This window comes from Coturnix japonica, chromosome 19 (genome assembly GCF_054131305.1).
Source record: "Coturnix japonica strain WE chromosome 19, WE-NBRP24, whole genome shotgun sequence".
NCBI lineage: Eukaryota > Metazoa > Chordata > Aves > Galliformes > Phasianidae > Coturnix > Coturnix japonica.
In genome coordinates, this window is record NC_140681.1 from 11484568 (window position 1) to 11496839 (window position 12272).

A 12272-nucleotide genomic window follows, 5' to 3' on the forward strand; every position below is an offset into this window, starting at 1 on the left:
CCGAGTGAACGAACTGTAGTAGTCACTTACTTCTGTCCTCTTATTACACGGAAGCAATGAAAAATCGTCCCTCTCTGCAGTCCAGTTAAGGGCTCCCAGGCGCTGTGTGATGCTCTCTGCATGGCAGTGCTGCTCAGCCCTGTGTGCATCGGGGTGATGACCCTACAGACGTGGAGCAAAGCAACTGGGCTGGGCTCACTGCTCACAGCCCACATGGATGCAGCGTCAGGATGCACAGGGCTGGGGGATCCCAGGCCCTGTATGGCGCACATCAGCCTGGATCCACGTGGGGTGCTGTGGGTGGGCTGTGGTCACGCCAATGCTGTGCCACCAGCAGCCCCAGACCCCCCAGCCCTCCATCTCCATGCCCACGTGGCTGAGGCACATGTTGAGGATGTGCTGGAGGAGTTATGCTGTTGGGTCTCCGTGGGGCAAAGCAGCTCCATGGCCAGACAGCAGAGGGGTGGGGGGCTGAGGGAACCCGCAGGCTGTCTTGCCTTGTGCTGGATGGGATCTGGCTGCTGCCAGCAGCAAGCTCCCATGCACTGCGTGGGTGTGAGGGAGTGATAACATCATCATCATCATAACAAATGCAGCTGTGCAGCTCCATTCTGTGCTTATTGGCTTTCCTCTGTTTATCTATAAATAATTGCGGGGACACAATAGACTTTTAAGACTGCCAAAGAGTTCGTCTCCCTCCAGGAACCATATTGCCACGGTGCTGCCACCTTATCTGCTCGTAGAAAGATGAGGGTGGGAAAAATATTTACTGTCGGGGATATTTGTCATCTGCAAATTACCTCTGCCTACAGCCTGCAGTGGGAGCAGGGCTGACAGCTCCCAGCTGCACTGCAGGAACGCGAGCACTGTGTTCTCCATGCAGCCCCAGCCCCACCCGAGCCCCCCCCCATGAGGCCAGCACTGTGTACACAGGTCCAGCCCTAGCAATGCACCTTGCCTGCTGCCCCCAGCCCTGATCCTGCTGCATCCCACCCGTCTGCAGAGCAGCGCTTCCACGCAGCACTTATCACTGCGGTATCCAAGAACAGATCTAATTGATGTGACACCAATTATTCAAGTATCACTAAATGCAGAACTAATGCATCTCTGTGTACAAACCTCCTAGCCCCCTGACCATGAAGTTATAACTCTGACGTGGAAGGAGCCAGCATGGGAGAGCCAGCTCTGGGCCAGTGCTGCCAGGATGCTGTCAGCTGCAGCCCCTCTCACTGCAGGAGAGCAGAGTCCTGCTGGCTGGGCAGTGCCAGACCTGGGCAGCATCATCCTGGCGGTGCATGGATGGCACGTGGAGCTGCGTGCACTGCAGGCAGCACAAGAGTTGTTTCTGGACTGCTCAGCAGCTAGTGAGGCACTTGGCTCGGATGCGGACTGGTGCTGGGAAAGGCCATTTGTGGCAGCTGAAACCTTACTGTGAAATTAAGCTATGCCTGGACACACACAGCTCGCCCTAGCAGCAGTTTGCATTTTGTGAGTTGCTTTTTGCATAAAAATAAGGGGTGGCTGATGGACTCATCGAGGCAGGGCCCTGCACCCCTGTGTCACACCACAGCCCCCAGCATCCCTGGGGCAGCACCCCCAGCTCTCCCACCTGTGCTGGGGGACACGGCACGGGGCAAAGCTCTGCCTCCTCAGGGCACATCTGGATGTGCTGCTCGGATGGCCAAGGGCTCGCCCCTCTTCTGCTCCTCTCAATGTTTTCATTAAAGACCCGGGTGACGGAATAGAGAAAGCGCTTATTAAATTTGCAGATGACACGAAGCTGGGAGGGACTACAAGTATCTTGGAGGACAGGATTAGAATTCAAAATGATCTTGACAAATTGGAGAAATGGACTGGAAAGAATAGGATGAAATTCAACAGGGACGAGTGCGAGGTACTGCGCAGTGACAGGAGTCGGCAGCAGAGCAACCAGCCTGGGGACAGCGGGGGGACTGCGGGGCACCCCGCCATCCCGGGGCCGTGCCCAGGGACCCCCCGCTGCCTTCCCATCACTCCAGCAATTAGAGCTCCCGCCAGCGCCCTCCGCCTGTGCAAACACCCGAGACTCATTTAAATAAATTAAGAAGACATAATAAATCAAAGGGAAATGAGGGGCTGTGCCTGGGGGCAGGGGAGTCACTCAAGTTTAATTACATTGGCAAAGCCGCTGCAGCCGGCACAGCACGTCCCATGCACAGCTCTGCAAAGGGGGGAGGGCAGGCAGGTGCACACCCAGCACCCAGCACCCAGCACAGCACCCTGCAGCCACCCAGAGACTGACGGCGCATCCCTCACCGCTCAGCTGCTCTCATCGGTGTCTTCGGAAAGAGCTCCGCGTAGAGGCAGCAAATTTATGAGACTGGCTCTGAATCCCCCCGTCACATCAGAGGCCAATTCGTCTTCCCAGGGCTGAGGATGAAATTAAATTATTGTAAAATAAATCTGTAAAAATGATGAAAAGAGCATCGCTCGGCAGCTGGGGCGGGACGTGGGAACACACGCACGGCCGTGACGGATGGGGCTCACCGGGTGATAAAGTGCCCGGGACCCGGCAGCTCAGGGATTTCTGCTGTAATCTCACTAAAGAGATGTTGTTTACAGGAAAAAAAGGGTATTTTGGGGGAGGAAATTGCATTTCAAGGTTAAAGGGAAAAAAAATGGAGCGAGTCTCCCAAGGAGCCCACTTATGTGCAAGACGGCGGCAGCAACAGACGAGCACGTGGGTGCCAGGCAGTGGGGCTGGGGCATGGGATGCACTTTGCACACACACGTGCAAAGGGCCATGGGCGTGCAAGCTGGGATTTGCCGCTTCCCAGTTTCGGCTTCATCCTACAAGAAAGATGCCGGACAAATTATTTTTTGCTGGTATGACTGGAAAAAAGAAGAATGATTTCATATTACTCTGCATTGGCTGGCCACTTAACAATAGGCCATTAGCACAGCTCAGCATGGGGAAGGGATTTATTTAGGACACACGGTCGCAAAGACAACCTGGCACCAGGTGCTTAATAGTGTTTTGGAGGTATCAGAGTGTTGCAGCGCTCAGAAAATGCAGCTGTAGGGAGTTCAGAGACTTTATTCTTCACTCCTGCGAAATCCCACAATACCAGCAGAGATTTCTCAGCTCTGCCCTAAGCACAAAAGCACCGTGGAGAAAGCAGCAGCTTTTTGGGAACGAAGTGCCAACCTGCTCCTGGCCACAGCGTGTCCCATCCGCCCAGCACTGCCCTATTGCTCGCAGCCCCCACAGGCCCCAGTTGTCCCGATGCCACCCACACCCCCTCCAGGGCTCCTTGAGGCAGCCAGCTCCTGGTGCTCCCCATCCCACTGGGGACAGGCTGAAGGATAGGAGCAGAGATGGGAACGTGCTGTGGGGCAATGGGATGTGGAGCTGTGGGGCAGAGTGCAGAAGGATGGGGGCAGGGGGAAATGAGGAGATGGGATGGAGTCTGCAGTGTTGGGAGCAGCAGGATGGGAAGCAATGGGATGGGATCTGCAGGATGAGAGGCAGCAACACAGGGCACAGTGCAGAGAAGAGCAATGGGATGGGAACAGTGGGACAGGGCACACAGGGCAGGGGGCAGTGGGATGGGGGGCAGTGGGATGGGGGCAGCGGGATGGGGGGCAGCGGGATGGGGGGCAGCAGATTTTCCAGGCTGGGAGCGGTGCTGGCGGCCGTCCTGTGCAGCTGCGAGGCTGCAGTGTGCCGAGGTGGAAGTAAAGAGTTACTGAACGAGCAGACATTCAATAATTCATGGTCACTGAACTGCAACAGGAACAACGACAAATAATAATACAGGAAAATGGGGAAAAAACGTGAAATCGTTAGGCCAGTGGTTCAAGCATGAAGAGAGCGTGTCTGGGCTGCGGGGCACAGTCACGCCACGTGGGGATGGAGGGGTCAGCACCAGCAGCCCCACGGCACCCCATGGGCCTGGCACCCTGTGGAGCTGTGCCTGCTGCCCCATCCACTCTGCCTGCAGCGCTGTGCAGCCCCCAGTGCCCTCCAAGCCCAGTCAGCACGCAGGGAACTTGTTCACGTCTCCAGGAGGCACGGAAGGCAGCGCTGCTCTCCCTAATTTTAATTAGCAATGCTTACCACGGGAGTTGGCAAACATGGTTTAATTAGAACAGCCGGGCTCCCTCCACGTGCTGCACCTTCCCCAGGGTCAAGGGCAGAGCGGAGCATGAGATACAGGAGCTGAGGAGCTCTGCCCCAAAGCTGTGGCCCTGCACAGTGCAGGGATGTCCCCACGGCCTGCACAGAGCTTCTCCCCCTGGGCCGGGGCGTACACTCAGGTATAGTTGCTCAACCTGTGGCCAGCAGGCACTGAGCAGGGAAATTTAATCTGCAGCTACAAGAAAGGCCGTGGAGTTTCTAGATGCATGAGCCTGCTTCTTCTGTCAAGAAGAAAAATAGGAGAGGGGCGCAGGGAATTAGACGAAAGCCATGAAGCGGAGTGGGAAGGTGGAAGGGAGTCAGGAGAGCAGCGGTGCGGGCACTGCAGGTGGGGCAGGGCAACCCCTCCTGGGATCCAGCCCCCTCTGCTGCCAACCCCGACCCTCACCCTGAGCCTCACCCAGCACCTGAGCCGCACACCCACGTGCTGCGGAGATGGAGCTGCTCACGCCGAGCCGGGTTCAGTGGTTTGGTGACAGGTTTACAAATCACCACCGCCGTGTGAAGAGGGAGCTTGGCTGCCTCGGCATTCATCCCCGCGCTAATTACTGCCTCCCTGAGGAACCCGATCCATCTTGCTGTAATTGACAAAAGGCAATTAAAAAGCAGTTGTGAATAAAGGGGGACATCTCTGGAGGGACAGGCAGGAGGAGATTTAGGTGCCCGGCGCCTGGCCACGCTCCAGCACCGTGGATGGGATCGAGCTGCATCATCCCCGCAGGAGCCCAACCCGGACACGGCCCCGCATCCCCGGGAACCCCCAGCCCCGCTCCCCGCCGGGATCCGCAGGGATGCGGGGGGAGGAGGACAGAGCCGTACCGGGAGCAGCGCAGCGCGAGGCCTTGCGGGAGACAAAGGGCAATCAGCAGCGAGTGGCACGGAGCTGGGCGTGAAGAGCCGCTGATTGAGGAAGAGCCGCGTCAATGCCTCTTGTACCAGCAGCTCCTGATTGCGCGGAGCAGCAGGTGCGGAGCTGCCGGCTCACCTGCCGAGCACGGGGATGTGCGGGCACTGCGGGCACTGCGTGCTGCGCGGCTCGGCCCGGCTCCTGCTCGCTCTTATCGCACTTGGGATCCCCCCGGTCGGTGCTGTGGGTCCCCGCTTTGGGGTCGCTGCGGTGCGGGGCCGTCCCGTTCTCCTGCGGCGGCAGATGGCACAATGTGCTGATGCCGGGATGTTCTCCGCCATCTGTTGGGTCTAATTGACTTCCTGCAGAAGTTCTTTAAATAAATAAATAAAAATAAAATTAATCCAGTCGCAAGAACCAAATTGTTAATTAAAAGGCCTTTTGATTAGCTAGACAAATATTTACCAATTATGACTGACCCCGACCACTGAGTTGGGTTTTTTTTTGGCCACAAACTCCACCATCAGCAGTTATCTCCACAATTAGGTTCGTGCTGATGATCCCCTTCGTAACCCTTCCCCTGCGGTGTCCCTGGGAGCTCTGAGCAGTGCACGGCTCCCACCAGCCCTCAGAGCCACCCCAGCACATCCCTGCTTCCCCAGTGAGCAAACCAGTGCTGTGCAGCCTGCGGCCCCAGCAAGGTGCAGCTTTCAGCCCACAGGGAGAGCATGGGCTGGAGCATCCTGGAGCAGTGCTTGGCTTTGGGGTCAGCCCTCCCTGAGCCCCCACCCACCCCATGCTCCTGGTGAGGGGGCACTGCTCCCAGCCCTCTACAGCAGCAGTGCCCATCTGTACACACAGCCCTTCCATACCTGCAGGCCCCAGGGGCAGCCTGGCCCCATTCATATCCCTGTGGGACCTCAGCCTCATCCCCACAGTGCAGCTTTGAGATCTGACACAAAGCAGAACCCAGGGAGGGACGCGGGGTGCAGCACCAGGCAGGCACTCCCAGAGCGGGTTGTCGATTTTAATGTGGTAAGAAATTGATGGATGATTCTGAGCGAGCGAATGTTCAGTGTAAATTACCCATGTTAGGCTCCAATCCGTGGCTAATTCATTAGACACACATTTCTACACAAAAATAAAAAGCCTTCTGCACGCATTGTTCACCAAATGCACAGAAAGAAAAGACATGGGGAGGCGAGGCCGGCTCCTGACCCACTCATCCCTGCTCCTGTGGGCAGCGCTCAGGCCATGCACAGCCATGGGGCCCTAAGGGTGCAGGAAAAGGAGCCCTGTGCAGCCAGGTTGCTTCAACAGCACATCCCCACCATCCCACAACCCAGAGCTGTGGGAAAGCAAACTGTGATTGAAGTAACGATGGTGCTGAGCGGAGATGGTTCCACACCAAAGGGCGACGTGGATCTTTAAAAAGCGAATGAAGATGGAGAAGAACAGAGTGTCTGCTCTTTAAAAATACAGAGAGCAGCGAGTGAGGATTCACTTTTTCAATAAAAAGATGGGGAATCTCAGGGGAGGAGTGCATCCACGTCCCCAGCGCTGGAGCTGCACAGCTCCTCACACACAGCACCAGCGCTGCCTGCCTTATTGCCATGGCTACTGCGCTCCGCTTCCATGGAAAACTAAATATTGAACAAAGAACGGTGCGTGGGGGATCCCACACCGCCCTGCAGGCAGCCCACGGCCCCGCAGCAATGGGACCTGCAGACAGGTGACAGTGGGGCTCACAGTGTCCACTTTGGAGAGATGGGGTGGGGGAGATCCATTTTTGGGCAGCTGGGACCCCGATGCTCTCCCATCCTCGCTGTGCATTTTGATTCGCCCCTCTAAATGTTCCAATACTGTAAAAGATCCATCAGAAACCTTCCACTCCAGAGGGATATATATTATCTAAATTTGATAAGACAACTTAATTTCTCTCCGTGTCTGTTACTGGCGATAAAACTGGGAGACTTTTATGACCCGGAGTCCTCTGTAAGATTGTCAGGAACTTATTATACAAGGTATAACTGGATTTCTCTCCACAGATGGCTCGCAGCCATGAGCTGTAACGCAATTCTGCAGCACATTTGGTGGAATAAATGCAAAGAGCTTGTTACAGTGAGTTAGATAAGGGAGACGGGAACACGGCTCTTGCAGGCTAATTCGGAATCTGATCTGCCTTTTCCCTTGCTGTGAAGGACAACTTGGGAAAGTGCATTTCACTCCAAGGAAAGAGCCAAGCACTTCCCAGGACCAGCAGCCAGCGCGGCACAGGAGAGGGAGAGCCACCACTGTGGTGTTGGTGTGTAGCTACAAGGCACAGAGATTCCATGGCACAGCACTTCTGCGGCACAGGGATTCCATGGAGAAGAAATTCCATGGCAGAGCAATTCCATGGCACAGCTGTTCTATGACACAGCTGTTCTATGGCACAGAGGTTCCATGGCACAGCAGTTCTATGGCATAATGGTTCCATGGCACAGAGATTCTATGGCAGTGTTCTACGCAACAGTGGTTCTATGGCACAGCATTTCCATGGTGCAGTGGGGCTGGGCACAGCAGTACCACGGTACAGTGGTTCCTCACACAGCAGTTCCACTGCTCAGCCATTCTCTGGCACAGCAATTCCATGACACAGCAGTTCCTGACACAGCAGTTCCGTGGCAGTGCAGCCCCATATGGTGCAGGAGGACATCAGGTTCCTCCCTGAATCCCTGTGGCGTTCCTCATCCTTCACCATTATCACATGGCCCATTCAGGCTCTGACCAGATAAAGACAGGTGATTTTTTATTTACTGATTTTTTTATTCCAGCATCCCGTGGGCAGGTTGCCACGCGGCGCACTCATTTATCTCCATTTGCTCCCTCCCACCTCCCTTCCCTAATTCCTCAGCAGAGCTTTGGAGGTGAGAGCCTTATCTGTGCCATTCTCCTGCACGCAGAGAGCAGCCTCAGCATCTCCTTGTAGGGCCCACAGTGGGGCTATTGGCTGCAAGAGCAGTGGCCACAAGTGGACACAAGGGCTGGGAATGGTGTTGGTCCTCATACAGCTCCATGCAGCTCATTGCTCCTGTGGGGATGGGAGCCTTGCTCCGACCCGAGCTGGCAGCACAATGTGGCCACATTAATTCTGGGTGAAATGCGTCGTTACGTGCATCAGGTTTTGTGATGGAACATGTTTAAAATTCAATAGAAAGAAAGATTAAAAAATAAGTTTCTTATCTAAAGGAGCCATAGAGCCAGTGAGGAAATTATGAATGTCTCGTTGTCCAAGGTTAAAGAGTGAGAGCTGAGGCATGAAAAGGCAGGAGATAAGATGAAATGTTTTCTGTTCAAATGAATGGGCTCCACTCTGCTCCGTAATAAATGATCAGTGTCAATATGACAAATTAATTCTGCATTGAGCTCCATTCAGCAGGGAGGGGCCGGTGGGAGTGGCTGAGCCCCATTTGCAGCCTCCAGCGGCCGCTCAACACAATGGGGCCAAGTGGAGACGTGCAATGTGATGTATGGGAGCAGCTCCCCCCTCGCTCAGACCCACAGCACTTGCCTTCAGTGGCTGCACAGCAGGAGCCCCCTGGCACCCCTGTGCCCCATTGCTCCTCCATCCCTGTGCACTGCAGGGAGAGTGTGGGGGACCCAAGGACGAGGATGACACATACAGGGCTGGCAGCTGCGCTCCTGCAGCAGAGCTGTGCCAGCACGAGGAGCTGCTGGCAGAGCCGCCAGGTGACCCTGCGGAGGAGATCGGACCTTTTAAAGGAGACAGTGACAAATGATGCTCCTCTCCAGCTCGCCGAGGCACAGCGGGAAGGGGCAGTGAGTGGCTGCCAGGAGCTGCAGCTGAAGGTCACCGGGAGCCCAACAATGTGAGGGGACCCCAGGAGGTGGCACGGCCCCCAGCAGCCACTAAGCCCAAGGCTGTCCCTGCAGTGCCAAGGACACAGCCATGCACTGGAAGCCACAAGGAGCTGATCCCACTGCAGTGCTATGCTGCACCCAGATGCAATTTGAGGCCAAGCTGCTGCACTGCTGGTGCCCCCCAGGCTGTATGCCCACTCGTGGCAGAGCTAACAGCATTCCTTGTCTTGTTCTGAGAATGCTCAGCTCACACCAGAGCCAGAATGGAAGCAGCATCTCAACAGTCGAGATTAAAACAAGAAAATGAGTGTAGAAACAATGTTTGTTAAAGGGAAATTGCTAACATAATCCTCAAAGGATTTTTCCTTTTGACTTAAAAAAAAAAAATAAAAAAATCTAATATCTTCATTTCCATACCTTTTTAAAGCTAATTTGTGGAAAATTAAAATGGTGAGCCCACAAAGGCTGTGGTTTAATTGAATCTTGCATCAGCCCTTGGTGAGCAGTCTCTCTTGGATTCCTTGATTAGTTCCCTCCATTAAATCATTTTTGCATCGTTTAGCTGAGATACTGTCTTCTGGCGGGTCTGGGACTCGGGGACCTGGAGAACTCTGTCTCCATCTGAGCAGATGTAGAGCGACGTGCCGTGCTCTGGAGAGCTGCTGTGGTTGGGTTCGCATGGCGCTGGGACTCACCATGTGCCCACCGGCCACAGGAGCAGATCCATGCAGAGCAGTGGTGCTGCGCAGCTGGGGGGAAGGCATGGGATGCTGCAGGGACACAGCCTCATTGGGGGCCCTGCTCCTCACCCCACACACAGCAGCCGGACAGCAGCGCATGGAGCCGTGCAGATCTCAGCCCTGCTCTTCCGGCTGAGCATCCTTCTGTGAGTGCCGATAAATCACACCCAGTGGGGATGGATCGTAACTTAGTGGGAGAACATTTACAGCATCCCTGTCCTGCAGCACTCCAACCCTGCGGGGACAGCAGCACTAAATCTCTCTGAAGGCAGCATGGGTCCTGCAGCACCGTGTGCTGCTCCCAGCCCCAGCACTGCCCGCAGCCCCCTGCCTGCCCCAGTGGCCCTGACAGGCTATCATGTCCTGTAGATTAAAACAGATTTATATAAAGTCCTTTTCACCCCATTAGATTACTCTGGATTAACCTTGATCTCAGTAATAGATGCTATAAATGTAAGTCCCGCTCAGGGGGATTTTATCCATATGTTCTTGGAAGGCAGAAAGTAGATAAATTCTTAGAGAAGGTCTTACGGAGCGATTAGGAAGATTTAACCTCTTCGGTACCAGCCAGAGCCTCGTACCCCCATCCAGCATCCCCTCCTGCAGCACAGCCCCTGGCACGGCCTCAGGGTGCCCAGCTCTGCTGTAAGGCCGTGGGTTTGCAGCACAGCAGCTTCTTCTGAGCGCTTCAGGACTGGGAGTGCCCAGGAGGAGGATTACCAGCAGCACCTCTCACTGCCAGCAAGCCCTGCAGAGCCAGGAGGCTGCCGCTGCCCTTGATTTATAGCTCTGGCTTTCACGAGATTGTCATGCTTTTTCCACAAGGCTGCTGGGCAGAGCAAATTGCAGCTCCTTCAGTGTTTGAGAGCTGGGAAAGGGTTGATGCAATGAGTGATGGAGGCAGAGTGAGGAAATTCAAATGGCTGCATTTGAGGGAGGAGGTTTTCCCTCTGCGCTGCCCCAGCGCTTCACTGCGTGGCACTGGGCACACCAAAGCTGTGCTCAAGGGGGCTGTGCCCAGAAGGGGTGGCAGCAGCCAATATTGATCCTCCACCCCCTTCTGCTGCTGTTAAACTGCTCCGAGTGTGGGCTGGAACTGGCTGGGAGCAGTCTGTCTGCCCCAGCACATTGCTGCAGTACTTGCAGGAGGCAGCTGTGCCATCGGGTCCTCCTCAGCTCGAGGGCGAAGCAGCTGTGACTGCTCCCACGCAGCACTCAGCAGGGTCGGGGCTGCTGCCAGCAGCTCTGAAAGGAGAATCTCTCTGACAACCTGCTCCTTGCTGGTCCTGAGCAACCCCACCGACTGCGCAGCACCGCAGTGGTGCCGACTGCCGCATGATGCAGCTGCCACCATGAATTTGCAGAGCAGCTGTCTGTGCCCTGACGGGTGGATGGCACAGCTTCAAAGGCTGTGCATGCAGGTTGCTCTGTGCTGCACCAGCCCCGTGCCCCAGCTCTGGAGCCTTCCTTGAGACAGAGCTGCCACGGCAGCATTGCTGGGCTTGGGTGTGCCAAACTGCTGAGTGGCGCTGCAAGATTCCCCTGTGCCCCAAAGGCACACTGGGTTGGATGGTGACCATGAAATAGGGCAGCACAGGGGCTGCAAGGGGGCTGTACCCAGGGGAAGGCCAGGCCCCACACCAGCCTTGTGCCTGCATGGCTGAGGAGCACAGGGAGCCCCATCCCCGCATCCTGGGCTGCGCTGTCCCCAGCCACCCCCTCGGGCACCAGGACTCGTCCTGCCATGCTCCCTTCCCGGGGGAGAGGGAGGTCTCACTGAGATGCACAGAAATTCTGCCTGCTGCCATCAGCTGTCACCTCCGATTCTGCTGAATATTTAAAAACTGCTTGAATCCGAAGTGACAAATCCATCATTGACCATCTGCCACTCTGCACGGTCACCCTGCAGCGGTCCCTGACATTTCCAGTTCTACCCTGACACGAGCCAGTAACTTGGAGATGAAAGGCATCAGCTTCAGCAGGCTGACAGGGCACTGCCTGCTGCCAGCCTCTGGCCTGCTTAGCAGCTCAGGCAGAAGGGGCAGCCCGGGTGGGAGAAGCCCTCCCTGCCTGGCACAGGTGGGTGATGAACTGTTGTCTCCTGCCAACCCCCACTCCAAGCTGCCAATGCATCCCAGCATGTGGAGCTCCCGTCCTGCTCCCCAAGAGCCTGCTGCAGAGATGAGAACCACAACCCCGCTGCTGTGCTGCAGAGGCCCCCTCCCTCTCACTGGGTGAATTCTGTCCCTTTGCCCCCTGGCAGAGCAGCACTGCAGCCTGCACGCCCACGGCTCTCCCTGAGATGGTGAGAGGAAAGAGGCTGTTTGACCCAGAGTCAATCCAAGAAAAGGAACTGGAGTTAATTGCCACTCATCCCTTTAGCACAAAACACTTGTTCTGCTCTGCTTAGCTGCAGCAGCTCCCACAAATCCCCCATGCAGAGCCTGCTCACTCCCTGGCTCCACTGGGGTGGGGTGGGTTACCCCTGAGGAGCTGCTGCCCAAGCTGGGTGCCAGAGCATTAAGCAGGCACTGCACCACCAGCCCGTGGGACTCCTCACCACCTCTGTGGGTCCTCAGCACTGATGTGATGGTGCAGTGGGGAAGACACAGCAGGGGGTGCTTAGGGCCGGGTCTCTCCA

General features: G+C 55.9%; 1 long non-coding RNA gene across 2 annotated transcripts; it reads right to left on the bottom strand.

Moving 5' to 3' along the window:
- Nucleotides 1-1781: 1781 nt before the first annotated feature.
- On the bottom strand, nucleotides 1782-6061 carry LOC107323175 (uncharacterized). Of its 2 annotated transcripts, XR_001559165.3 has the most exons (4): nucleotides 5900-6061; nucleotides 5000-5400; nucleotides 4581-4758; nucleotides 1782-2409 (listed from the first exon to the last, which is right to left on the bottom strand). It is a non-coding gene; the product is annotated as an uncharacterized LOC107323175 (long non-coding RNA). The 2 variants fall into 2 exon arrangements; XR_001559163.3 differs by lacking the exon at nucleotides 1782-2409 and having other exon boundaries at nucleotides 3059-4758.
- Between the last annotated feature and the right edge of the window lie 6211 nt (nucleotides 6062-12272).